Below are 26,382 nucleotides of genomic sequence, written 5' to 3'. Positions count from 1 at the left end.
CCTCTGTTTTGATTAGATTTTTTTTTTGGGGGGGGCAAGTTCATGTAAATCAGATCTCTAGATTCCACATAGGAGTGAAACCAGCTGGTAGTTACCTTTCTCCTCTTTACTTATTTCACTAAGCATAATCATCTCCAGTTCTAGCCATTTTGTCACAAAGGACACAATATCATCTTTGTTATCACAGAGTAATATTCCATGGAATTTATATCCCATAATTTTTTTAATCAGCTATCTATTGATGGGCATTTAGGTTGCTTCCACTTTTTAGCTATTGTGAACAATGCAACTATGAACAGAAGGGTGCAATTCTCTCTTCTAATTAGTGTTTGCATTTCTACTGGATAAATGCCTATGAGTGGTATTGCTGGACCATAAGGCACTTCCATTTTTATTTGAGAACTCTCCATACAGTCTTCTGAAAGGGCTGTACCAGGGTGCATTCCCACCAGCAATGTAGCAGAGTTCCCTCTTTTTTTTCAATTTCTTTATTGGGGAATTAATGTCTTATATTCGACAGTATATACAATAGTTTGTACATGCATAACATTTCTGTTTTCCATATAACAATACAACCCCCAGTAGGTCCTCTGTCATACTTTTTGGACCTGTATTCTCCACCCACCCCACCCCAGAGTCTTTTACTTTGGTGCAATACACCAATTCCATTTCAGGTTCTACTTGTCTTTGCACTTCTGATCTTGTTTTTCAACTTCTGCCTGTGAGTGAGATCACCCCATATTCATCCTTCTGTTTCTGACTTACTTCACTTAACATGAATTTTTCAAGGTCCACCCAAGATCGGCTGAAAACGGTGAAGTCACCATTTTTAATAGCTGAGTAGTATTCCATTGTGTATATATAATACAACTTGCTCAGCCACTCATCTATTGTTGGACACCTGGGTTGCTTCGAGGTATTGGCTATTAAAAATTGTGCTGCTAAGAACATATGTGTACGCAGATCTTTTTGATGGGTGTGTTGGGTTCCTTAGGATATATCCCCAGGAGAGGAATTGCAGGATCTAGCCTTCTGAGAGTTCTCCAGACTTCTCCACAGAGGTAGGTCCAATTTACATTCCCACCAGCAGTGCAGGAAGGTTCCTTTGACCCCACAACCTCGCCAGCATTTGCTGCTCTTACCTTTTCTGATGTATGACATTCTCACAGGAGTCAAGTGGTCATTGTTGTCTTTATTTGCATTTCTCTGATAATCAAAGACTTGGAACATTTTTTGATGTGTTTCTTGGCCTTTTGTATCTCTTCTGTGGTGAATATTCTGTCCACGTCCTCACCCCATTTATGCATGGGGTTATTTGTTTTCTTGTTATTGAGTTTAGCAAGCTCTTTATGTATTTTGATTATTAAACTCTTGTCAGATGTATGGCATGTAAAGGTCTTCTCCCATTCTGTGAGAGTTCTCTTGGTTTGTGTAGTGGTTTCTTGCAGAAGCTTTTTAATTTGATGTAGTCCCATAGGTTTATGCTTGCCTTAGTCTTCTTTGTAATTGGATTTGTTTCATTGAAGATGTCTTTAAAATTTATGTGGAAAAGAGTCCTACCAATATTTTCCTCTAAGTATCTGATAATTTCTGGTCTAACATTCAAGTCCTTGATACACTTGGAATTTACTTTTATATTTGGTGAAATATAGTGGTTCAGTTTTATTCTTCTGCATGTTTAAACCGATTTTTTCCAACACCATTTGTTGAAGAGACTGTGCTTTCCCCATTTAATAGTGTGGGCACATTTATCAAAGATTAGATGTCCATAAGTGTGGGCTCACTTCTGGGCTCTCAATTCTATTCCACTGGTCAGTGTGTCTATTCATGTACCAGTACCAAGCAGTTTTGATGACAATGGCCCTATAATACAGTTTGAGATCTGGGAGTGTGATGCCTTCAGTTCTCTTCTTTCTTATCAAGATTGTTTTTTTTTTTTTTTTTTTTTTGACAATTCTAGGTCTTTTCTGGTTCCAGGTAAACTTTTGTAGCATTTGCTCTACTTTCCTAAAAAATGTGGTTGGGATCTTGATGGTTATAGCATTAAATTTGTATATGGCTCTGGGTAGTATATTCATTTTGATGATGTTAATTCTTCCAACCCATGAACATGGAATATCTTTCCACTTCTTTGTGTCTTTTTCAATTTCCTTGAGTAATAACTCATAAGTTTCAGTATTTTTCACTTCTTTGGTTAGGATTATTCCTAGATATTTTATTGTTTTTGTTGCTGTAGTAAAAGGAATTGATTTCTGGATTTCACCTTCTTCTAACTTAGTGTTTGCATAGAGGAATGCCACTGGCTTTTGAATGTTAATTCTGTAACCTGACACCTTACTGTATTGCCTGATGATTTCCAAAAGCTTCTTGCTGGATTCTTTAGGTTTTTCTATGTATACTATCATGTCATCAGCAAATAGGGAGAATTTGACTTCTCTTCCAATCTGTATCCCTTTAATTCCTTGCTCCTGCCTGATTGCTATGGCAAGAATTTCCAACACTATGTTGAATAGTAATAGTGATAGTGGGTAGCCCTGTCTAGTACCTGATCTGAGTGGAAATGCTTCCAGTTTTTCACCATTGAGTATGATGTTGGCTATACGTTCGCTATATAAAGACTCCACTATCTTCAGGAATTTTCCATCTATTCCCATTTTTTTAGTAGTTTTGATCATAAAAGGATGCTGTATTCTGTCAAATGCCTTATCTGCATCTATTGATTTGACCATGTGGTTTTCGGTCTTGCTTTTATTGATGTGGTGGATCACATTGATTGATTTACGTATATTAAACCAACCTTGCATGCCTGGAATAAACCCCACTTGGTCATGATGAACAATCTTTTTGATATACTGCTGTATCCAGTTGGCTAGAATTTCATTCAATATTTTTGCATCTATGTTCATCAGAGATATTGGTCTGTAGTTTTCTTTTTTGGTTGTGTCCCTGTCTGCTTTTAGTATCAGGGTGATGTTGGCGTCATAGAAGCTAGCAGGGAGTATTCCAGTGTCTTCACTTTTCTGGAAGACTTTTAAAAGTAGAGGTATTAGTTCTTCTTTGAAGGTTTTGTAGAATTCATTTGTAAAACCATCTGGCCCAGGACTTTTATCCTTGGGAAGGTTTTTGATAACTGTTTCAATTCATGACCTGTGGTGGGCCTGCTCATGTTATCTAGTTACTCTTTACTTAATTTTGGAAGTTCATAGGTGTCTAGGAAATCGTCCGTTTCTTCCAGGTTCTCTAGGTTATTCATATACATATAGTATATGAATAACATATAGTTATTCATAGAAGTAGCACATGATATGCTGAATTTCTGCAGTGTCTGTTGTGATATCTCCTCTTTCATTTATGATCTGATTTATTTGGGTCTTCTCCCTTTTTTGTTTTATGAGTCTGGCTAAAGGTTTGTCGATTTTGTTCACTCTTTCGAAGAACCAACATTTACTGTTGTTGATCTTCTGTATGGTTTTCTTATTTTCAGTGTTATTGATTTCTGCCCTAACTTTAGTTATTCCTGTCCTTCTGGTTGCTTTAGGGTTCCTTTGTTCTTCTCCTTCTAGGTCTTTAAGATGTGCAATCAGGCTGTTTATTTGTGCTTTTTCTTGTTTCCTAATGTGTGGTTGTATGGCTAAAAACTTCCCTCTCAGTACTGCCTTAGTTGTGTCCCAAATATTTTGATAGCTTGTGTCTTTATTTTCATTGAACTTTTGAAACATTTTGACTTCTTCCTTTATTTCCTCTTTGACCCAGTAGTTGTTAGATTGTGTACACTTGAGCTTCCACATTTTGGGATTATTACTAATCTTTTTTTGATTGTTAAGTGTTAGTTTAACTCCAATGTTGTCTGAGAAGATGCTTGGGATGATTTCAATGCTCTTGAATTTGCTGATGCTGTCTTTGTGGCCTAACATATGGTCTGTCCTTGAGAATGACGCATGTGGACTTATGTAAATTATGTATTCCAGTTTCTTGGGATGAATGACTCTGAAAATGTCTGATAGTTCTAGTTTATCTATCTCCTCATTTAACTCCCTCATATCTTTATTGTTTTTCTGCATGGATGATCTGTCAAGTTGAGAGAGTGGAGTGTTGAAGTCCCCTACTATGACTGTATTGCTGTTAATATATTTCTATAGCTCTAGTAGATGTTTGATGTATTCAGATGGCTTCTCATTGGGAGCATAGATGTTAATAATTTTTATATCCTCTTTTGAGCATTAAGCAATGTTCATCCCTGTCTTTAATTTTATTTATTTTAAAGCCTATCGCGTCAGATATGAGAATAGCTGTTAGCGCCCTTTTTTGCTTCCCATTGGCTTGTATGATAATTTTCCATCCTTTCACTTTGAGTCTGTGTTTATCTTGTTGAGCTAGGTGGATTTCCTGTAGATAGCATATTGTTGGGTTGTGTTTTCTGATCCATCTTCCTACTCTGTGCCTTTTAGTAGGTGAATTCAGGCCATTGACATTTATTGATATAGATTGAAGATATTTTAACACCATTATTGTAGTTTTTAGAGTGTTGTGAGAGTATAGGAGTATAGGAGACCTTTCAGAACTTCTTTCAGGGCAGGTTTGGTGATAGTTGATTCTTTCAACTGTTGCTTGTCTGAGGGAGTTTTTATGCCTCTATCTAGTCTGAATGACAGTCTTGCAAGATACAGTAGTCTTGGTTGAAAGCCTTTCTCATTGAGCACTTGATAGATATCTTGCCATTCTTTTCTGGCCTGTGGTGTTTGTGTGGAGAAGTCTACGGGTTTTCCTCTGTAGGTGACTCTGTTTTTCTCTTGTAGCCTTCAGGATCCTTTCTTTTTCCTTGTTGTAAATTAACTTTAAAAATGTTTGGGGGTGGGAGTCGGGCTGTAGCGCAGCAGGTTAAGTGCAGGTGGCACAAAGCACAAGGACCGGCATAAGGATCCCAGTTCGAACCCCGGCTCCCCACCTGCAGGGGAGTCACTTCACAGGTGGTGAAGCAGGTCTGCAGGTGTCTATCTTTCTCTCCTTCTCTCTCTTCCCCTCCTCTCTCCATTTGTCTCTGTCCTATCCAACAACGACAACAACAATAATAACTACAACAATAAAACAACAAGGGCAACAAAAGGGAATAAATAAATAAAATAAATATTTTTTAAAAAAAGTTTTGGGGGTAAAGGGAACTGCTGCTGAGGTTCGTAAAATGATTCACTGCAGGGAGCTGGAAACTGGTTTAAACAATACATGGTTTATTAGGGTGAAACAGGTAAAAGGCAAAATAAGCAATTATCATCAAGGGTTAAGCATAAGCTAGGTCTATCAAGTCTGAATATGGTTATCAAAGTTTAGTCCCATAAGATAAACAATAATATGCTCTGGTAAAGTTTGCTCATGGCTGTAGAGGGGTCTAAAAGTTTACTGGCTAACAGAGTCACATGTGTTCAGTTCCCAGGAGAAGTAGCCATGGTACACTTGACCAGAAGAAGCTTCTGACCAGGAGAAGCAGCAGTCAAAAAAAAGCAAGAGTTCTGGCTGGCTGTCCTTTTAAGTCTATTCAGCCCACCCACAATGCTTTGCACACCAGCACAGTCTGGATCTACCTACAGTCCACCATGTGCCTGCACAGATCACTGCATACTGTTAGCCTTCTGTTGCCAAAGCTGACATCAGCACTGTGTTGTCAGCACTGTGTCGGGACATATCGCATCACCACAATCCTTATTCCTTTCCATTCTAAATATGATGTGTCTTGGTGTCTTTAAGCCTGGGTTAATTCTGTTTGGGACCCTCTGGGCTTCTTGAATCTTTATGTCTTTGATGTTGTCTAGACTAGAGAAGTTTTCAGCTATTATGTCCTGAAGAATGCTTTCCTCCCCTCCCTCTCTCTTCCTCTAGTAAGCCAATAATGTGTATATTATTTCTTTTGAAGTCATCCCATAGGTCTCTGTTGTTTTCTGTATCTCTTAATCCCTTTGAGATCTCTTACTTCTTTTTTAGTTGTCTCTAATTCGTCCTCGATCTTGGTAATTCTGTCATTTATTCTATTCTCTCTCCCCTCTACTGTTTTCTGGAGTTCATCTATTTTGTTACCCTGTTCTGATACTGTTTTGGCTTATTCAGCTAGTTGTGTTCTCAGCTATTTCAGCTTTCAGCTCTCTAATAACCTTGAGATAATTATTGTTTTCTTCCAGAGTCTCATTTGTTGTTTCTGCATTTCTGATGACAATTCTTTCAAACTCTTTACTCACTCCTGTGATTATTTCCTTAACTAGTGTTTAGATGTTGACCTCATTACTTTGTGCTTCACCCTTTTGGGGCCTTTTAGCTGGACTCTTGTCCTGGTTCATTTCTCCAATATTTCTTCTTGTTGGTTTAACCATTCTATATAGTATGTTATGAGGTCCCTTTCTCAGTACTTTTCAAAGTACTGATCACAATTGCCTGGATTTACTTGTAAGGTAATTAAAGGATTCACAGTTGTGGAAATTGACAGTTGTTTCAATATTATTTTAATCCCTGAGTTGGAGCCTCTTTTGTTCTTTTTCTTCCCTGTAGGCTATGGGAACCTGAGGGCTTTTAAACTATAAGTAGACTTGTTAGCTTAATCACTGACTACTGACCAAGAGATAAAGCAGGGTGGGGCAGAGATAATCCAGTGGTTATGCAAAGAGACTCTCACAGCCCCACTGCTAGGCCACTGAGGTATAGATCTTCTCTTGAGTTTCCTGGTTAGTTCTCTGTTACTTGGTGTCAGCACAGGGCCTTCCCACCGCTGCTCCAGGTTCTGAGGGCTGTAGCAGTGGAGACTCACAGTTGCATTTGGTGAGTCTTAGGGGAGTCCTCTCCTCCCTTCAACTGTCCCCTTGTTGGTGAAACAGACTGGAGGTGGTGTCTCAACTGGTAAACTGCAGGACTATTACCAGCCACTTAATCTCTCCCTAGGCTCCTCTTTGTCCACGAGCCACAGTTTGCACTCACCAGTGATTTGGTGGGTTCCTGAAGTCATTCTAGTCCTGTCATGTTGTGGTCCCAGGTGGTCTCCTTTGGTATTCCTAGTTGACCTGGGAGAGGAGAGAAGAGAAACACAACTGCTGCTGCTCCGTAGCCCTGCCTCTGGAAGTCCCAGAGTTCTCATTTCTTCATAACCTCTTCAACATCTGTAATTTCCTGGTTTGTTGATGTAAGCCATTCTCTTGGGTGTGAGATGGTATCTCAGTGTAGATTTAATTTGCATTTCTCTAATGATGAGTGAAGTGGAACATTTATTTATTTTTAATTAATGAATTAATTTTTTTCTTACTGTTTTTATTTTTATTTTTTTATTTAAGAAAAGAGACATTAACAAAACCATAGAATAAGAGGGGTACAATTCCGCACAATTCTCATAGCCCATATCCCATATCCCAGATCTCCATATCCCACCCCCTCCCCTGATAGCCTTCCCATTTCTCTATCTCTCTGGGAGTATGGATCCAGGGTCGTTGTGGGTTGCAGAGGGTAGAAGTTCTGGCTTCTGTAATTGCTTCCCCACTGAAAATGGGCATTGATTCATACTCCCAGTCTGCCTCTCTCTTTCCCTAGTAGGGTGGGGCTCTGAGGAAGTGGAGCTCCAGTACACATCAATGGGGTCGTCTGTCCAGGGAAGTCTGGTCAGCATCTTGCTGGCATCTGGAACCTGGTGGCTGAAAAGAGAGTTAACATACAAAGCCAAATTAATTGTTGAACAATCATGGACCTAAAGACTGGAATAGTGCAGATGAAGTGTTGGGGGGTATTCCCAGCATGCTCTTGTGTACTTCTGCTTTCAGGTATATATTTTTCCCCTAGTTTATGGGCACGGGTTAACCTATGCTCTATCTCAGGGGACCTGGACTATATCTAGGTTTGGGGACTTTATTGGGGAGTGGAACACCTGGAATGGAATTAGAGAATACTTTGAAAGGAAAGGTCTCACCCGAGTGATGAAGCTGAAGGGTTGTCATTCCACACCTGAAGTCTCTGGTCACAGTCTGAAGTGAAGCATGCTGGGGTGGCACTCGTTGCATTGATTAGGTTGGGATCCGCGGATACAATATTATTTGATTTGGATTGAGAGCAGCATGCAGAAATGTGGGCCCCACCCTAAAATGAATTAATTTTACCAGACTACTGCTCATCTCTGATTTATGATCGTGGAAGAGATTGAACTTGGTACTTGTAGCCTCATGCATTATGCTATCGACCCCTACCCCATTAAAAAAGTTTATTAGTGACTTTATATTGATCTTAAAAATTATAAGATAACGGGTGGGAGTTGGGCAGTAACACAGCGGGTTAAGTGCAGGTGGTATAAAGTGCAAGGACCGGCCTAAGGATCCCAGTTCGAGCCCCTGGCTCCCCACCAGCACTGGAGTCACTTCACAAGTGGTGAAGCAGGTCTGCAGGTGTGTATCTTTCCTCCTCTCTACCCCTCCTCTCTTTCTGTCCTATCCAACAACAATTACATCAATAAAAACTACAACAGTAAAACAAGAAGGGCAACAAAAGGGAATAAATAAATATTTTAAAAAAGGACATAGGGATATAATTCCACACCATTTCCATCACCAGAGTTCTGTAGCCCATTCCCTCCATTGAAGCCTACAGTAGTTCTCCCAAGGTCACAGACATGGATTGACTATTACTTTTGTAACTGTCTATATTTATATGCATTTGGCCATTTTTTCCATGGTCCTATCTTCTCTTCCTTTCCATGTCACAGCTACACCTATTACTGTCATTAAAATTCGGGGCTCCAGCAGGCCGTGCTAGCTTCGCAGCGGTAGACAGAGACTCAAGGACATACAGCTGGGCAGAGAAGGCAGTTTAATCTTTATTCACGAGCAGGCAAATCACCACACCATGTGCTTCTCCATCTTTCTCCCCCCCAGCTTCAGGGACTCTGGAAGTCCATAGGGTTTTGGGGGGCAGGGAGCAGGGGGCACAAGAAACTAGCAGGGGCTAAACCACCATCTCTGGGGGGGGGAGGGGAGGGCGAGACCAAACCAATGTGAAGCATAACAACATATATGCATTTGGCCATTTTTTCCATGGTCCTATCTTCTCTTCCTTTCCATGTCACAGCTACACCTATTACTACTACTTTTTTTTTCTCTCTCTGGGTCCTGATGGAGTTTAGAGCTCTCTGTTTATCTTCTCCCTTATTGTTTCTCCCCTGCTGGGAGTATAGACCAAAACACTTTTTGGAGTACAAAAGGTGGTATTTTTGGTTTCTGTAATTGCTTCTCTGCTGGACATGGGCATTGGCAAGTTGATCCATACCCCCAGCCTGAAATGGAGCATTTCTTCATGTGTCTGTAGGCCATATGTATCTCTTATTTAGAAAAATGTTCTTTTTTTTTTTTTTCCCTCCAGGGTTATTGCTGGGCTCTGTGCCTGCACCATGAATCCACCACTCCTGGAGGCCATTTTTCCCCCTTTTGTTGCCCTTGTTGTAGCCTCGTTGTGGTCATTGTTATTACTATTGTTGATGTTGTTCGTTGTTGGATAGGACATAGAGAAATGGAGAGAGGAGTGGAAGATAGAGATGGGGAGAGAAAGATAGATAACTGCAGACCTGCTTCACTGCCTGTGAAGCAACTCCCCTGCAGGTGGGGAGCCTGGGCTTGAACCAGGACCCTTACGCTGGTCCTTGCGCTTTGTGCCACGTGCGCTTAACCCACTGTGCCACCGCCCAACCCCCTGGCCCACTTTTTTATCGGGTTATTTTGGTTGGAGAAACTTTGTTTTAGCTTTATGTATTGGTATTTATTTTCTCATGTTTAATTTCCTCTAGTGTCTAGTTCCTGAATTTAGGGGGCATCTTTCAGCTTTTTCCATTGAGGATTAGCTGTAGGTTTTTCATAAATGGCCTTTATTGTGCTGAGTACTTGTCCTCTATTCCCAATTTCTGAGGTGTTTTCATTGAACATAGATGTTTGTTATTGCTAAATGCCTTTTCAGCATCAATTGATATGACCATGTTTTTTTATTATTATTATTATTATTATTATTATTATCACTAGGATTATTGTTAGAGTTCAGTTCAGTGTCTGCATAGCAAATCCTCTGCTCCTGGTGGCCACTTTTCCCTTTTCTTTTTATTTTTTTAATTGATGTCAGAGAGAAATGGAATGGGAATGGAAAGAGAGAGAGAGAGAGAGAGAGAGAGAGGGAGAGAGAGGATGACACATGCAAACCTGCTTCATTTCTACTGAGTCTTCCCTCTTGCAGGTGGAGAGCAGTGCCTTGAACCCAGGTCCCATGGTAATGCATGCACTTGACTAGGTGTGCCACTGCCCAACCCATGATCACATGATTTTTTTCTTTCTTTTTATCGATATGGTCGATTACACTGATTGAGTTGCAACTATTGGAACATCTCTGTTTCCCAGGGATTAATCTCTCTTGATCTTGATGAATTGTTCGCTTAATATGTCATTGGACTCAAGTTTGTTGCAGGGAATTTTCTTTTCCTTTTTTGTTAGAGTCTTGCTTTGGTAGTCAGAGTGATGTTAGCCTTATAGAGCATGAATGAGAGTGATTGTCTCTCTTAATTTTCTGGAATAATTTGAGAAGAATTGGCATGAGTTCTTTGAAAGTTTTAGTAATGTCATCTGGACCTGTGCTTTTAGTCTTGGAGAGATTTTTGACTAATGATTTTATTTCCATACTAATGATTGGCCTGTTTCAATGTTGCCTAGGTATGGCTTTCTTTCTTTCTCTCTTCCTTCCTTCCTTCCTTCGTTCCTTCCTTCCTTCCTTCCTTTCTTCCTTTCTTTCCTTCTTTCTTTCTTTCTTTCTTTCCCAGAGTACTGCTAAGCTCTGTCTTATAGTGGTGCAGAGAATTGAACCTGGGACTTCAAAGCCTCAGGCATGAGGGTCTGTTAGTATAACCACTATGCTATCTACACCTGCCCACATGATTTCTTTATATGGTCTCTGCTCCTCTCTCTTTTTCTTCTTCAGGTATCCCAATAGCTCTTACATTCTTCTTTCAGATCGAGTTTTATATTTCACAAAGAAGTGCTTCATTCTTCATGAACCTTTCCTCTCAAACAACTTTAAATCCACCAAGCATGGCGGTTATTTCTTCTAGTACAGATATTCTCTCCTTAACCTGATTTAGTCTACTTCTTAGGCCTGTTATCTGAACCTGAAGTACATTTAAGGTGTCCTTCACAGACTGCAGCTTTGTTTGAAGTTTCTTTGTTTTTGTTTGTTTGTCTGTTTTGTTTTGTCTTCCTTTCTGTACTCTGTAACTCTTTGGTGAAATGATCTCTGAGTTCTCAGATTTGTGACTGTATGTTAAGTTTACTTTCTTGAATTGCTTTCATAATGAATTTTTTGAACTCTATCTGCCATTTTCTTTTTCATATCTGTGTTTGTCTGGTTGTTTGTAGTTTCTGACATTGGTGTTGATGTAGTCATATTTCTAAGGGTTTGCACTTAGTGTGTCTTCTGCAGTGCCAGCAGGTGGAGCAGTGGCTACAGTATTGGATTTTCCATTTATTATATAGTGGTGGGGCAGGGAAGATTGTATCACACCAGGCTGTTTTAGGTCATGTGATGTCAATAGAGAATCTCCTTGCAGTGTCTGTAGCCTCTTCAGTGTGTGTGTGTGTATGGGGGGGGGGGGAGATAATGGCTTGGGTGCTAGGGCCTGAGTGAGTAGCCCACACAAGCTTAGCTCTCTGCCAGGATTTTTGTTGTTGTTGTTTGTTTGCTTTCCTTAAATCCTAGTATTCATTTTGAACAGTATTCATTGTGAAAGTCAATATCCTGATTTCCCTGAATTCACAGGTTAAACCTCCAGAAATTTCTTGCCTTCTTTCCACCAACAATGTGCTCTGTTGTGTAACTAAAACAGTGCCAGCTGCCTCTAAGCCTGGATTTGCAAGTCCTGAAAATCTCTCCCTCACCCCTTCTCCAGCCACTGATTACTCTTTTATAATAATAATATTATTGATTTTATTATGAACGACAAGTCTATTGGATAAGTCAACCACAAGTCTTTAGTTCTCAGTCAGGTTTTTCCTTTACTACTGGTGAATCTTTGTGAGCAGTTCAGTATCCTGTTGCCTCTAAATTAAATCACCCAGAAACTCCCTCCCCACCTTCCTGTCTTCAACTATGTGCTTCACTGTGTAGCTAGCTACCCCTAAATCCAGCTTCTTAAGTTTTGAGAATCTTTGCCTCACTGCCTCCTATTTTTCCCATCCACTGACCACATGTGCCTGTACCCATCTGTGGCTTAGTGAGTTTCTGAAGAAATCCTAGTTGTAATTTGGTGAGTTTTCACGTGTTTTTTTTTTTTTTTTCTTTCTGCTTTAGCTAGTTGATTAGTGGAGTAATATGCAGCTACTGCTACTCCATGGCTATACCTATAAAAGTCTCACTCTCTCCTTGTATTTCTTTTTATTTATTTCTTTTTAATTATCTTTATTTATTTATTGGCTAGAGACAGCCATAAATTAGAGGGAAGGGGGTGAGAGGGAGAGAGACAGAGAGGCAGCTGCAGACCTGCTTCACCACTCACAAAGCTTTCCCCCTACAGGTGGGGGCCAGGGGCTCAAAACCAGGTCCTTGCACACTGTAATGTTTATGCTCAACCAGGTGGGCCCCACCAAGTCCCTCTCTTTCTTCCTCTTTATTTCTCATGTTATATCTAAAAAAGAGGGTGGGGGGCATGCCAGTAAGAATAGATTTGTGCAGCTGTGAAAGCTGCTGGAAAAACAAAAACAAAACAAACAACCCTCAACTTTTATCTTGATTCAGTTGGAAAAGTCCAGGATATATTAAAGCAGTTATTTAACCAAAGCATTTGCCGAGGCATGCAATATCTAATAGTAGAGATCTGCCTTATATTGAAGTCAAATAGTAGTGTTTTTTTATTATTTTAATTTAGGTAGCAAAATTACTTCCATCTTTGGATTATTCTTACTTGAAAAAGAAAGGGTTTGAGGAGACTGGGCAGTGGTGCACTGGGTTAAGCACACATAGTACAAAGCATAAAGATCTGTGTAAGTTTCCCAGTTTGAGCTCCTGGCTCTACCACCTGTAGGGGGGTCACTTCGCAAGCAGTGAAGCAGGTTTGCAGGTGTCTGTCTTTCTCTCTCCCTCCCCCTCCACTTTCAATTTCTCTGTCCTATCCAATAAAAATTTTTTTAAAAAAAGGAGAAGGAGAATAAAGAAAATAAGAAAGGAAGGAATATGGTCACCAGGAACAGTGGATTTGTAGTGTTGGCACCAAGCCCCAGTAATAACCCTGGAGGCAAAAAAAAAAAAAAAAAAAGGGAGGTAGGCTGATATGTTAAATAAGATAAAGGGCAACACGACCTATAAGAAGCCTTCAATAAAGTTTTTATGGACTGGTATTCAGACACTCAGACTCCTTTTCTCTGTCTCTATCAAATTATATAAAAATGAAAAACAAACAAACTAAAAAGATTGCCAGGATGGGGGAGTCAATTGTGCAGCTTTTGAGCCCCAGTGATAACACTAGTCGAAAAATAAAGTTATTATCATTATTGTCAGGTAATTTCAGAGCTCTTGTATATCTTGTGTAGTTTACTTAGTTCATAATAATAAACAAGGCACCAAAGGTCCCATGTTCAATTCCTAGCACCACTCTAAGCCTGAGCTGACAAGTGCTCTGGTAATTAAAATTGATAATAATGTTAAACAGTATACTTTTCTTTTTCAGTGTCTACTTCTTCTAAGGTAGTTCTTTCTAAAAGTTTAGTCAGATTCTGTATTCAATGATTCATGAGACACTTATTGCAGTTATAGTTAAGAGGACTGTCCATCTACTTCTTCTTCTAGCGTTTGCCCTTCTTCCTTAGCCAGTCAACAGCGTCAGGTTGAGCCTGATGTAAAGTTTCAAGACCTCCTTTGAATCTGGAGAGGTGGCAGTCATTGACTATGTGGGTCATAGTCTGTCTGTAGCTGCAGGGGGAGTTCGGGTCATCTCTGGCTCCCCAGCGATAAGTCTCTCACAGTCTTAACTCACAGTTAACTGTCATATTGCTCAGCATAGTGTACTTTTATCATTTTGTGCCCCCTAGTGTAGATCATTGACACTGATATTACCTTTGTTTTTTAGTAGTTTCCACTGTTTTTGATAATTTGTTACTATGAAATATCTTGTTCCCTGTTTCACAGATTTTTCCATTTATTATTATTTATTTTATTTTGTTTATTTATGATTGGATAGAGACAAAGGGAAATGGAGAGGGGAAGGGGATATTGATAGAGGGAAAGAGACAGAGAGACACCAGCAGCCCTACTTCACTACTCTTGAAGCTTTCCCCTTGCAGGTGGAAACCAAGGGCTTGAACCCAGATCCTCACACACCATAATGTGCTTAACCGGTTGTGCCACTGTCCGCCCTCCCCCCATTTTTTTTTTACTAGTGATTTAATAATGATTGACAAGATTGAGGGGTAAAATTCCACACAATTCCCACAGTTTCCTATCCCATCCCCTCCATTAGAAGCTTCTCTAATCTTTATCCCTCTGGAGTGTGGACCAAAGATCTTTATGGAGTGCAGAAGGTGGGAGGTCTGGCTTCTGTAATTGCTTCTCTGCTGAACATGGGTGTTGACAGGTTGATCCATACCCCCAGCCTGTTTCTATTTCCCTACTATCATAGGGCTCTAAGGAGATGGAGTTCCAGAACTCACTGGTGAGGTCATCTGCCCAGGAAAGTCAGGTTAGTGTCATGGTAGCATCTGCAAATTGGTGGCTGAAAAGCATTAAGATATAAAGCAGAGGGAGTTGGGCGCGGGTGAAATGGCAGCGGGTTAAGCAAGGACTGGCATAAAAATTCCAGTTCGAGCCCCGGCTTCCTACTTGCAGAGGATTCGCTTCACAGGTGGTGAAGCAGGTCTGCAGGTGTCTTTTTTTTTAAATTTATTTCTTTATTGGGGAATTAATGTTTTACATTTAACAGTAAATACAATAGTTTGTACATGCATAACATTCCCCAGTTTCCCATCTAACAATACAACCCCTACTATATCATTTATCATCCTTCATGGACCTGTATTCTCCCCATCCACCCACCCCAGAGTCTTTTACTTTGGTGCAATATGCCAATTCCATTTTAGGTTCTACTTGTGTTTTCTTTTCTGATCTTGTTTTTCAACTTCTGTCAGAGAGTGAGATCATCCCATATTCATCCTTCTGTTTCTGACTTATTTCACTCAACATGATTTTTTCAAGGTCCAATCCAAGATCAGCTGAAAAAAGTGAAGTTGCCATTTTTCACAGCTGAGTAGTATTCCATTGTGTATATATACCACAACTTGCTCAGCCACTCATCTGTTGTTGGACACCTGGGTTGCTTCCAGGTTTTGGCTATTACAAATTGTGCTGCCAAGAACATATGTGTACACAGATCTTTTTGGATCGATGTGTTGGGTTCCTTAGGATATATGCCCAGGAGGGGAATTGCAGGGTCATAGGGTAGGTCCATTTCTAGCCTTCTGAGAGTTCTCCAGACTGTTCTCCACAGAGGTTGGACCAATTGACATTCCCACCAGCAGTGCAGGAGGGTTCCTTTGACCCCACGCCCTCTCCAGCATTTGCTGCTGCTACCTTTTCAGATGTATGACATTCTCACAGGAGTGAAGTGATATCTCATTGTTGTCTTTATTTGCATTTCTCTGACAATCAGAGACTTGGAGCATTTTTTCATGTGTTTCTCGGCCTTTTGGATCTCTTCTGTGGTGAGTATTCTGTCCAAGTCCTCCCCCCATTTTTGGATGGGTTTATTTGTTGTCTTGTTGTTGAGTCTGGCACGCTCTTTACACGCTCTTTATATATGTTGGTTATTAAACTCTTATCTGATGTATGGCATGTAAAGATCTCCCATTCTGTGAGGGATCTCTTGGTTTGGCTACTGGTTTCTTTTGCTGTGAAGAAGATTTTTAATTTGATGTAGTGCCATAGGTTTATGCTTGCCTTAGTCTTCTTTGTAATTGGATTCGTTTCATTGAAGATGTCTTTAAAATTTATGCGGAAAAGAGTTCTGCCAATATTTTCCTCTAAGTATCTGATAGTTTGTGGTCTAACATCCAAGTCCTTGATCCACTTGGAATTTACTTTTGTATTTGGTGAAATACAGTGATCCAGTTTCATTCTTCTGCATGTTTCAACCCATTGTTTTCAACACCATTTGTTGAAAAGACTCTGCTTTCCCCATTTAATAGCTTGGGCACCTTTGTCAAATATTAGATGTCCATAGGTGTGGGGCCTCACTTCTGGGCTCTCAATTCTATTCCACTGGTGTGTCTATTCATGTACCAGTACCAAGCAGTTTTGATGACAATGGCCCTATAATACAGTTTGAGATCTGGGAGTGTGATGCCTCCAGTTCTCTTCTTTCTTATTAATATTTTTTTTTGACAATTCTAGGTCTTTTCTGGTTCCAGGTAAACTTTTGTAGCATTTGCTCTACTTTCCTAAAAAATGTGGTTGGGATCTTGATGGTTATAGCATTAAATTTGTATATGGCTCTGGGTAGTATATTCATTTTGATGATGTTAATTCTTCCAACCCATGAACATGGAATATCTTTCCACTTCTTTGTGTCTTTTTCAATTTCCTTGAGTAGTAACCCATAAATTTCAGTATTTTTCACTTCTTTGGTTAGGATTATTCCTAGATATTTTATTGTTTTTGTTGCTGTAGTTAAAGAAATTGATTTCTGGATTTCACCTTCTTCTAACTTAGTGTTTGCATAGAGGAATGCCACTGGCTTTTGAATGTTAATTCTGTAACCTGACACCTTACTGTATTGCCTGATGATTTCCAAAAGCTTCTTGCTGGATTCTTTAGGTTTTTCTATGTATACCATCATGTCATCAGCAAATAGGGAGAATTTGACTTCTCTTCCAGTCTGTATCCCTTTAATTCCTTGCTCCTGCCTGATTGCTATGGCAAGAACTTCCAACACTATGTTGAACAGTAATGGTGATAGTGGGCATCCCTGTCTAGTACCTGATCTGAGTGGAAATGCTTCCAGTTTTTCACTATTGAGTATGATGTTGGCTGTAGGTTTGTTATATATAGACTCCACTATCTTCAGGAATTTTCCATCTATTCCCATTTTTTGTAGTGCTTTGATCATAAAGGGATGTTGTATTTTGTCAAAGGCTTTCTCTGCATCTATTGATATGACCATGTGGTTTTTGGTCTTGCTTTTGTTGATGTGGTGGATCACATTGATTGATTTACGTATATTAAACCAACCTTGCATGCCTGGAATAAACCCCACTTGATCATGATGAACAATCTTTTTGATATACTGCTGTATCTGGTTGGCTAGAATTTCATTCAATATTTTTGCATCTATGTTCATCAGAGATATTGGTCTGTAGTTTTCTTTTTTGCTTGTGTCCCTGTCTGCTTTTGGTATCAGGGTGATGTTGGCATCATAGAAGCTAGCAGGGAGTATTCCAGTGTCTTCAATCTTCTGGAAGACTTTTAAAAGTAGAGGTATTAGTTCTTCTTTGAAGGTTTTGTAGAATTCATTTGTAAAACCATCTGGTCCAGGACTTTTATATTTGGGGAGATTTTTGATAACTGTTTCAATTTCATTAGCTGTGATGGGCCTGTTCATGTTATCCACTTCCTCTTTACTTAGTTTTGGAAGTTGGTAGGTATCTAGGAAATCGTCCATTTCTTCCAGGTTCTCTAGCTTGGTGGCATATAGTTGTTCATAGAAGCCTCGCATGATATGTTGAATTTCTGCGGTGTCTGTTGTGATATCTCCTCTTTCATTTAGTATCCGATTTATTTGGGTCTTCTCCCTTTTTTGTTTTGTGAGTCTGGCTAACGGTTTGTCGATCTTGTTTACTCTTTCGAAGAACTAACATTTACTTTCGTTGATCTTTTGTATGGTTTTCCTATTCTCAATGTTATTTATTTCTGCCCTAACTTTAGTGATTTCTGTCCTTCTGGTTGCTTTAGGGTTCCTTTGTTCTTCTTCTTCTAGGTCTTTAAGATGTGCAATCAGGCTCTTTATTTGTGCTTTTTCTTGTTTCCTAATGTGTGCTTGTATTGCTATGAACTTCCCTCTTAGGACTGCTTTAGCTGTGTCCAAAATATTTTGATAGCTTGTGTCATCATTTTCATTGAACTCTTGAAACATTTTGATATCTTCCTTGATTTCCTCTTTGACCCAGAAGTTGTTAAGAAGTGTACTGTTGAGCTTCCACATTTTGGGACTCTTACTAATCTTTTGTTGATAGTTAAGTGTTAGTTTAATTCCACTGTGGTCTGAGAAGATGCTTGGGATGATTTCAATGCTCTTGAATTGGCTGATGCTGTCTTTGTGGCCTAACATATGGTCTATCCTTGAGAATGACCCATGTGTATTTGAGTAAAATGTGTATTCCAGTCTCTTAGGATGAATGACTCTGAAAATGTCCAATAGTTCTAGTTTATCTATCTCTTCATTTAGCTCCCTTATGTCTTTATTGATTTTCTGCCTGTATGATCTGTCAAGTTGAGAGAGTCGGGTGTTGAAGTCCCCTACTATGATTGTGTTACTGTTAATATATTGCTGTAGCTCTTTCAGTAGAAGTTTGATGTATTTAGATGGCTTCTCATTGGGTGCATAGATGTTAATAATTGTTAAGTCCTCAATTGACTGATCCTCTGAGCATTAAGTAGTGTCCATTCCCATCTTTTTTAACCTTATCTATTTTCAAGTCTATCATGTCAGATATGAGAATAGCTGTTCCTGCCCTTTTTTGTGGGCCATTGGCTTTGCAGGTGTCTATCTTTCTCTTCCCCTCTCTGTCTTCCCCTCCTCTCTCCATTCCTATCTAAAAATGATGACAGCAATAACAACAACAATAATAACTACAGCAACAGTAAAAAACAAGGGCAGAAAAAGGGAAAATAAATATTAAAAAATTGAAAATAAATTTTAAAAGTGTAAAGCACAACCAATTTGTTTAATAATCAGGAACCTAAAGGTAAGTAAGACTATAGCAGATGAAATTTGGGGTGTTCATGCTGGAAGATGCTAAGAACTCTATTTTAGGTATATTCCAAGGGGCCCATCACTTTAGTAATTTTTGCCTGAGCCCAATAGCTATCATACAGGTAGGGTAAAAATATTGTCTTTTTTAGTTATGTATGTATTTGTTATTATTATTTTTATAAAGACTAGAGAATTTTAGAGGGAAGGTATGAATGGACATAGATAGAGAAACTGGCAATACAGCTTCACTGCTCATGCAACTTTCCCCCTGTGGGTGGGGCGGGTAGATCCTGGGTTCTTGCACATTGTATAACATGTACATTCAATTGGGTTTACCACCACCTGGCCCCCATGGATACTTTCTTATACTGACATATCAAAATCATTGAATTTAATTTCTTTTTTTTTTTTTTAAAAAAAAAAAACAACACTTTATTTATGAGAAAGATAGGAGGAGAGAGAAAGAACCAGACATCACTCTGGTACATGTGCTGCCGGGGATTGAACTCAGGACCTCATGCTTGAGAGTCCAAAGCTTTATCACTGCGCCACCTCCCGGACCACTGAATTTAATTTCTAAATAGGAAATATTTTCACATAATTTCTTTAACCCTCATCACTATCTTTGAGTTTTCCCACCCTATCTTGTCACCTATAATTAGCAGTACATTGGACAGGCAGACTAGCAAGACAGTTTAATAATTTGTACAAGCAAAGTCTTTTCAGTATTAGTGATTGTTGATAGGGCTGTAGGGTTCTAGGAGAGCATTTTAAAGTGCTGAATGTCAAGATTTGGCCATGAAATTTTAATATGTATCAAAAAGTTTTAAAAGATTGAGAAATACCCAGTTTTAGGAATAAATTGCTATAGGCAAGGTAAAATAATTCCTCGTCCTACTTCTTGAAATATATTGTAGTAATCATCTCTTGTGTTTCCTGTTAGGTATAGCAGCTTCCTAGAGATTGCTTATATGAATATGAATCCTAAAGCCCAGGTTTGCTATATTTTGATCACTTCTCTCTAAAATCTGTACATTAAAACAAAATATACCTTTGTCAGAATTCAGATTAGTGAAAATTACCAATTTTCAGGTTAAGCTACATTGTATATAGTTAGGAAATACTACTATGGTAATATGTACAATATTAAATGTAATACATTAGATATTATATAAATGTCATGTATGTGTTATGTAAATTGATGTACAATGTATATTATACTATAATATATCCAAGTTCATGTGAACAAAATTCTACCTTGCATCCTTGCTTATGAATATTGTGGGAAAAATACTAACAATTTCTATAGCACGTAGAACTTCAGACTGTATCTAAAGTGCTTTAGATTTTCTTTCCTAAATCAATTTTTTCATTTTTAATTAAATAATTTCTCTATTTAAGTGCTGTTACTTCATATACGCCTAATTATAGATCTGTACTTTCCATTATATGATATGAAGGCTATATGAGTGAGATAACCTATTCTCTCTTCTGCTCCAAAGGAGAATGTTTTCCTGTGCTAACATGTAATTTGCTGTGTAACAGTTACTGCTATTTGTAAGCAGATCTTGTGATCACAAACACAGCTGAATTTAGAATCTGTTGAGATCACAGAAGTCTGCATGACTCTAAATTTCATTTACTTAATAATTTAAATTTATAACTTTAAAAAATTTTATTTATTTTCCCTTTTTGTTGCCCTTGTTTTTATTATTGTTGTGCGTACTATTGTTGTTATTGATGTTGCCAGATAGGACAGAGAGAAATGGAAAAAGGGGGAGAAGACAGAGATGGGGAGAGAAGGATAGACACCTGCAGACCTGCTTCACTGCTTGTGACCCCCCCCCCCCACAGGTGGGAAGCCAGAGCTTAAGCTGGTTTTTGAGTTTCACACCACGTGCACTTAACCTGCTGTGCTACAGCCCGACCCCCAAATTCAAAAAATTTTAAAAGTTCAAATACATCTACCCAAATCATTCATTTTTTGAAATGTACTTTAGATAAGTCTTTCAAAGTGTTTTTGATTCAAATGGCTGTTTTATGTATTATTTTATTTTCTCAACCTTGCATTTTCCTGAACTTATCAGATGTATTATCTGTGGATTCTATTTTTAAAAAGTAGATGCCAAATGTCTTCTACTATTGACTGTTTAAGAAGTTATACCTAGAGGAATATGTGACCTTATCTCCTCTCCAGACTTTGAGTAAAAAATTGTAGGTATATATGTGACTGGCTTCTTTTATCAATCCTTACAGAAAAAAAATTATTAATATTTCTTGCCTCTTATTTATAATTTGATCTACTTTTTATTTAACTATGTACAGAAAAGCTCAACCTGTAATTACATAGTAAGCAGAAAATCATTTTGTTTAATTTATCTAAAGTATATTTTTTAGTTCAAATATTAATAATTGATGTGTTTTTCCTGTATTGCTTAAACACATTCTTTTATTTGTACCAAATTTTAAGCCTAGCCTATAAGATAAACATCAAAGGACATTAAAATAGTGGCTATATATATTTATTTCGTTGAAGTGTTATTTAAATTTTTCCAGGCCAGTGAGATAGCTCACCTGCAACAATACCTGTTTTCTCATGCAAATGATCCAGGTTTGAGCCCCCAACTGACAGGTAGCAGTGAGGGACATTATGGTCCTATGGAATCTCACTCTCTCTCTATGTATCTTTCTTTATACTATCTGAAAATTGTCCTATAGCAGTGAAGACACAGTAACTGTTCTTCTTCTTAAGAAGGATGAATCAAGATATTAGGGTCAATTTTAGCCAATGAGAACAAATAGCTCCTGAGACAAATGACAATAGTCAACTGACTGTTCCATTTACCATCACTATTAATTCAAATGTACATTTGGGAAAGTTGTTTTGTATAACTTAGAAAGGATAGATGTCTTTTCAGTTGTCTTGAGTTCTCTTTTTTTTTCCCCCCTTAGCAAATAGGGTACAACCATATCTCATCTTGATATGACTTAAATACTGCTGAGAATGAAGGAAATTGCCCAGTGTGACAGTCAGTTCCTTTTGGTCACCAGGTTCTAAAAGAAAAAAAAAAGTCTACAAATTCCTTGGATTTAGAGGCAATGATTTCTAATTTTTTTTGCTCCTCCTTTGGTTCAGAGTATGTTCATCTGGAAAACATTTAGCCATTTCTGAAGATATTTCAAAATAAGGCAACCCTTGGTCCACTGGCTGCGTCTCACAAAAGGTCAAATATATGACCAACTGAGGCATAACATTTCTAAGCCATATGGAAAAAATAATTGACTAAATGGGATCCTGGACACTTGAAAGAATAGGCATATCTTTTAAAAAGAAATATGTTCTCTCACAAAGATAATGTTTTCATAAATTTAAAACTTCTCAAAAGCTGAATAAAAATATTAAGTGAAACACGACACCATTTCTATAGATGTTTGCCAAATTTATTTGCCATGGTTTGGCTTTAAATTATCATTGTGTGTTGAACAGAGCTGATTTTTTTTTTAACGTTAAGACCTGAATAATAATTCATTTCCAAAATGGCTATCTAAGGAAAGTAATAGTAAATTACATAATTTTTCAATAATTATTATTTAACAGAAGAAATTTCTCCTTATTTCCCAAGAACCAGCATGAGAGGCCATCAAAAAGCTCACTTGGATAATGTGCTGCTTTGCCATGCACACAACCCAGGTTCCAGTCTAACTCCCACAGTACTGAAGGAAGCTCTGGTCTCTTTCATTCTCTCTTTGCCTCTCTGCCTCCACCTTAAAAAAGAACAACAATAAGGTGAGAAAGTAGCATTGGCTTCAAGAAAGCTACCCATTTATATAGATTGCGAGACAGACATTATTGCCAAACATTACATTTTATGGTGAAAGTTTCGTACAGCCAAAATAATTTTGCTATTTTCCTGGATAATAATTTAGTCAAGTAAAAAAAGAAAGTGAATATTCCTTGCTAAAGGAAGCTAATTAAATCAGAGTGTCACCAATAACATTTCTTCCAAACTATTGAATATTATGTTGCTCATATATTTATCTTTTATCCAAATTCTGACTTGAGAGAGAAATATCTGGGAGTTTTATGAGTTTTGCATCTTGAATACTGTAGTTTAGAGAGGACACAAGGCCACAGAGATTGCTTTTTATCTACTTACTTACAGAAATAGTCATGTTAAAAGAACTTTCCCCACATGGAAGTCCAAGGTAAAACAAAACAAAATCTTGAAAAATACTCCAGGTATACATAGTGTTCTATATTATATAGAGAAAAACACTGACATACTTAATATTTGTAATAAAAATGAGTGTTTTATACTATAAATTGTTTCTAGTCTACACCTCTGGTTTTAATTAGCCATCCCCAAACTCCATGCTTTAGGTCAGATGGGGTCAGAAAGAACATAAATGGCTTACCTCAAGCCAACCACAATTAGAGAATAAGTTAAAGCATATGCTTTTTTGTGCTCCAGATGTAACATGTTTTTAGGAAAGATAACCTGCAGTACCAGAATTATTATTTTACTTTCAACAATACATCAGAGTAGAATTCCATGTGAATGAAATGAGGAAGCCTAGTTGGAGTTTTGATAAATAGAAAATACAGAATTCGGTTGTTCTTAATAATGATGGATTTCTTTCCATCTTTAGACCATTTAAATTACTGAAAAGCTGAGTTAAGACACCGTTAAAGATTATGCAAAACTATTGTAGGTTGAGATTTCAGAGGATTTATATGAATCTCTAGTAATTGACATAAAATGTTTGCTAAGTGACTTAATGTATATTAAACTAATACCTTAAAAAGATAACTTCAAATGTCTATAAATCTAGCACTAATGTTAGCTTACCATTCAAAGCAATTAATTCATGATGAAGAGATTCTTTCAGGATTGTCTTAACTTTGTCTTTTATTGATGAAAATAAAAATATAATTTGGGGCCGGCTGGTGGAGCACCTGGTTGAATGCACATGTTATAATGCACAAGGACACAGGTTCTAGCCCTCATTTCCCACTTAAAAAATAAAAGAGCGGTCCGGGAGGTGGCACAGTGAGAAGGCTTTGGTCCTGAGTTCGATCCCTGGCAGCACATGTGCCAGAGTAATGTCTGGTTCTTTCTCTCGCCTCCTGTCTTTCTCATTAGTAAATAAATAAATAAATAAAATCTTAAAAAAAAAACATGAAAGGCAGTCAGGCGGTAGCACAGAAGTAGGTGGCACAAAGCACAAGGACTGGCTTAAAGATCCCGGTTCCAGCCCCCGGTTCCCCACCTGTAGGGGAGTCACTTCACAAGCGGTGAAGCAAGTCTGCAAGTGTCTTTCTCTCCCCCTCTGTCTTGCCCTCCTCTCTCCATTTCTCTCTGTCCTATCCAACAACAATGACAACAATAATAACTACAACAATAAAACAACAAAGGCAACAAAAGAGAATAAACATGAAAAAATATTAATTTGAGGCTCAGCAGTGGTTCATATAGTTTGCATATATGAACCCTTGGACTCAATGTTAATCACCATTAAAGTTAACTAGAAAAAAAATTCATTTGAAGAATATTTTTATTAGTGATTTAACAATATTTTATAAAATGTAAGATTTTTTAAAAGATTTATTGGGGAATTAATGGTTTACAGTGGACAGTAAATTACAGTAGTTTGTACATGTGTAACATTTCTGTTTTCCACACATAACAATTCAACCCCCACTAGGTCCTCCTCTATCTTGTTCCAGGACCCAAAAAATCTAAGATTTTTCTCTCTGATACACACACACACACACACACACTGTAGTTCTCACAAAGTCCAAGAGACTATTTGGTTACTTTTTTTTAAAAAATATTTTATTTATTTATTCCCTTTTGTTGCCCTTGTTGTTTTATTGTTGTAGTTATTATTGTTGTTGTCGTTGTCGGATAGGACAGAGAGAAATGGAGAGAGAAGGGGAAGACAGAGAGGAGGAGAGAAAGATAGACACCTGCAGACCTGCTTCACTGCCTGTGAAGCGACTCCCCTGCAGGTGGGGAGCCGGGGTTGGAACCGGGATCCTTATGCCGGTCCTTGTGCTTTGCGCCACCTGCGCTTAACCCGCTGTGCTATAGCCCGACTCCCACTTTTTTTTTTTGCAAGTTCATTTGTGAAGAGTATTTTTTAACTTACTAAAGACAACTTTTTTTTTTCAGTTCACCCCTATTTAGACTCTGTGTGGTTATCTATTTTAGAATATTAGGAATATTTTGATTGTCCTAATGAAGACTATTAAAAGTTTTATGGTTCTTTCATTTCCTAGTCTTCCAGGAATTCCTGGAGCTAAGCTTAATACCTGGTTATATTTCTTATTAAGTTGGATGTTTTTATAGTATTCTTTCTTGTTTCCATTTTGATTTTTGTAGCATAATCAATTTCAGAAGAAAGTGTGGTACATTAATAATGTTAATTTTATTCTTAGTCCTTATCTTCATTATTCTTTGCACTTGCAATATTACTGAGTACTTCTTGGAACTCTCTTTTTAAAATTTCTTTATTGGGGGGATTAATGGTTTATAGTCAACAGTAAAATATAATAGTTTGTACATGCATAACATTTTCTAGTTTTCCACGTAACAATACAACCCCCCACTAGGTGCTCCTCTGCCATCATGTTCTTGGAACTTTTTATTCTACCCATATAGATGTAATAAAATTCTAGAGATTAAGTGATGTGGTATGTGTGTGACAGAGACTTTGTAACTGTGGCATTCCTTTGCTCCCAACACTCTTTCCTGCCATTGTAATTTGAGGGGACAAAGTGAGGGGTTGGGTGGGCAGGGAGAATGGGAAAGACAACACAGCACCATTTCACCTTTCATGGGGCTTCTGTGTATTGCCAGGGGCTTAAATCCAGGACCTTGTACATGGTGTGAGCTGGTCCAAATTAAATGTCCTCACTACATCATGTGAGAGAGAGCATATATTTGTACACTACGTCTTGTATTGTTGGCCAGGGTTCTCTAATGTGTGCTTTCCAGGAAGTCTTTCCCTTTCCACAGTTCTCTTACATTTTAAACTTTGTAGTATGACTGTTAAGTGGGTTATAGGAAGAGAATGGAAACAGGAGGGTTGATGAATTAAAAAATACAATGTTCTTATATATTTTTTTAATTACTTTATCTATTGGATACAAAGTCAGAAATCAAGAGGGGAGGAAATAGACACCTGCAGCACTGCTTCACCACTCATGAAGCTTCCCCCCCTGCAGGTGAAGACTAGGGGCTTGAGCCAGGGTCCTTGTGCACTAATGCATAACATGTGCACTCAACCAGGTGCGCCACCACCTGGCCCCTGATATCCTTATATTTTTATAAAAAAGGAGTCGTTGATATATGCTATAATGCAGATGCATATTGAAAATATGTAAG

General features: G+C 38.2%; 1 long non-coding RNA gene across 1 annotated transcript; it reads left to right on the top strand.

The window, feature by feature from the left end:
- The first annotated feature begins 13,987 nt into the window (after nucleotides 1-13,987).
- On the top strand, nucleotides 13,988-25,684 carry LOC132539897 (uncharacterized). The gene is made up of 2 exons (XR_009551185.1): nucleotides 13,988-14,707; nucleotides 19,935-25,684. It is a non-coding gene; the product is annotated as an uncharacterized LOC132539897 (long non-coding RNA).
- The last annotated feature ends 698 nt before the right edge of the window (nucleotides 25,685-26,382 follow it).

Source organism: Erinaceus europaeus, chromosome 8 (genome assembly GCF_950295315.1).
Source record: "Erinaceus europaeus chromosome 8, mEriEur2.1, whole genome shotgun sequence".
Classification (NCBI taxonomy): domain Eukaryota; kingdom Metazoa; phylum Chordata; class Mammalia; order Eulipotyphla; family Erinaceidae; genus Erinaceus; species Erinaceus europaeus.
The sequence above is the reverse complement of the archived record's forward strand: the minus strand, read 5'-3'. Positions and strand labels throughout refer to the sequence as shown.